The sequence below is a fragment of the Arvicanthis niloticus genome, chromosome 14 (genome assembly GCF_011762505.2).
Source record: "Arvicanthis niloticus isolate mArvNil1 chromosome 14, mArvNil1.pat.X, whole genome shotgun sequence".
In the NCBI taxonomy this organism is placed as follows: Eukaryota; Metazoa; Chordata; class Mammalia; order Rodentia; family Muridae; genus Arvicanthis; species Arvicanthis niloticus.
The window spans coordinates 40,190,072-40,193,051 of NC_047671.1; positions in this window are offsets into that span (position 1 = coordinate 40,190,072).

The window sequence follows — 2,980 nt, forward strand, 5'->3', positions numbered from 1 at the left end:
AGTATTCCACAAGAGAAGCAGACAAAATAGTTTCTGAAAGAATTAGTATCCTAAAAATCCTTCCTTGGAGCTCTGCAGGAGGCTTTGAATTCCCTGAGTACAGCACAGCTGGCTGGAGCAGTAAGAACCACTCACCAAGACAGCAGGCACTGTTCTTAAAGCTTCTGCTAGAGTCACTGGAATATCAGCAAACAGTAACACCTTTTCTGTTGTTTACGTTGATTTTGTTTCTTAAGGCAGGACCTTGCTTTGTAGCCCTTTTGGCCTAGAACCCTCTCTGCAAAACAGCCTGGCCTCCAATTTGCAGCAATCTTCCTGCCTCTGCTTCCAGGGTTTAGGACTGCAGGCACACATTACCAAATATGAAATAGAAATGTCTAATTCCAAACGGAAGGTGGGTGAACTTCGAGCATGGCAATGCCTATTTCTGTACCAAGCAGGAACATAGCCACACTTGCCTATTGAACACTGTCCTCAAAGGGCAACAAACGACTCCTCTAAGACTCAAGATGGCTAACGTCTTGCCTCTGACACTAATGACCTATGTGGCTCTTGTAAGTTACTAACACTCTTTGAATCTGTTATTTCAGCTTGTGTGTCTGCGTAGTGAATGCAAGTATGTGCAGGTGTATGCCACTGTGTGGCCACGTAGGGAGGCCAGAAGTCAGTGTTGGAATAACTTTTTCAGTTGTTCTCCAGGTCATTTTTTAAAGATCTCTTACTGGGCCTGAAGCTCATTATTTCACCTAAACTGACCAGCCTGTGAATCCCCAGGGTCACCGTCATTGGATGGAGTTTTAGGCACATGCCATCATAACTCAGATCTTCATGCCTGTGCGATAAGCCCTTTACCCTCTAAGCCATGGAGCCAGCCCTTCTTTCAGTTCTTAAAATGAGATTTCAATAGTTCCTACTTCAGACAATTGTTTTGAAGAATGGCTGAGAGGCTGGGAGTGTAGCTCAGTGATTCCATGACTGATAAGAAGCATGTGCTTATTAGGTAAAGGATCCTGGGTTCAAATCCCAGCACCAGCCTAAAAAAAAAAAAAAAAAAAAAAAAAAAAAAAAAAAAAAAAAAGACTAAAGGAGATAAACCTTGGATCATTCCCAGGAAAACACTATATTATTAATAAATAGTAGGAACCATTGTTGCTCTTGCCTGTATTAAAAGGATCCAAAATTTCAGCTGAGTCTAATCCACTTAAAGATGAGTTTAGTGTATTGAGATCATTTTCTAATTGTCACTGGAAGTTAATTAAGCTGTGTTATTTTTTTTTCATACTAGATTAGAATTGAATATAGTTTGCTGGAGGATCAAATAAAACAAACCAGTAAACAACTTGGAAAGCCATGAAGATTCCCCTGCAATGGGGGAATGAGGGAGGAGCATGCCTCTGCCTAGGCTCCAGCGAGCATTCAGACAGAAACAAGGCAAGAGTTGTTTATGCTTGCTACAGGCACATTCTTCTATATTATTTTCATAACACGTTGCTTTCTTCTTGTGTGAACCACATAGGTGTGTTCAAACAAGGGCAGGGAAGGATGGTAAAAACTGCAAACCAGGAAGTAGTGGCACACACCTTTAATCCCAGCACTCCGGAGACAGAGACAGGAGGATCTCTGTGAGTTTGAGGCCAGCGTGGTCTACATAGGGAGTTCTAAGACAGACAGAGCTACATAGTGAGACCCTGTCTCAAAAACAAAGCAAACAAAAAAGCTAACAGGCTCAATCTTGTGTTTTGAGCTTCATCTAATAATCTGAAGTTTTACAAAAGTGATGGGTAAAAGGGAGCACTTACTGAGTCACTTACTGAGTGACTGGTCTCTGGTGATGTAATGCCATTCAAACTCCATCTTACTTAACAAAATATCAATGGCAATCAAAATCAATTTAGTCCCATGTTAACGTAAGAAATAAGTATGAGAAAGACTTCTAGTAGATACAATGACATCCTAGCTAATGTACAATTGAGACAGAAGTGAGTTACCAACTTGTCATTTTAAATTTTATTTGGGGCTGGAGATAGAACTCAAGGGTTAGAAGCACTTGTGGCTCTTACAGAAGACCAGGGTTCGATTACCAGCATCCATGTGGTGATTGTCAACCATCCATAGCTCCCATTCCAGGGGACCTGATGGCCCATTCTGACCCTTGCAGGCACCAAGCATGAGTGCAGTGCACATATATACATGCAGGAAAAACATTCACACATGAAAGATGAATAAATCAATTTTTAAAAAAATTGTGAAGTCATTTATTAAATGTAAAATCTTATAGTAAAAGGCAGTGTTATATTGATTAGTAGTGGCTGCCTAGGTTCGAATTCTAGCTTGCTGTCTCCTGCTCTTTGAACATAGGCCACTTAGTGACTCTATAGCTGCTTTTGAACATCTGGACAAATGCACTACCGTGAAGGATTTTCTGAAGACTAGACTGTCTTTTTAAATAAGTTTATCCATTCACAAACGGATTAGATCCTATGCAATACACATCAGTGTCATTAAGCTATTTGCTCTGGTTGTTTCTATTTCATAAAATAAAGTAAGCCAGTCAATTTTTAAGATATCATTATGGTGTCAGATTTGGGACCATTTCAGCAATTCAAGATAGATCTAACCACAGTCCCCTCCTTGAGTGGAAATTCCCAAGCATTCTTTTTTAACACCTGAAGCACTAAGAAGTCATGTTTTTCCATAAGTCACTTTTTGCTCTTTTTTTATTATTAATATTTCTTTCATAGTTAGATTATCAAAGACACTTCAAGCTTTGCAAGAGAAGGAAGCATGGCTTTTGGCTTTACAATCTCTTTAACACCTAGCTGGATATAACTTTGGATGAATGGGTGAGCATGATCAAAGCCAATTAGCATATGTGGAGACAAGTCAGAAGCACCCTGGAGTTCTAATTAGTTGATAAGGCTGTGAGTTTATGGAGAACAATTAAGATTACTTAGCAGAGTCAGATGCCTGCCTTAAATCT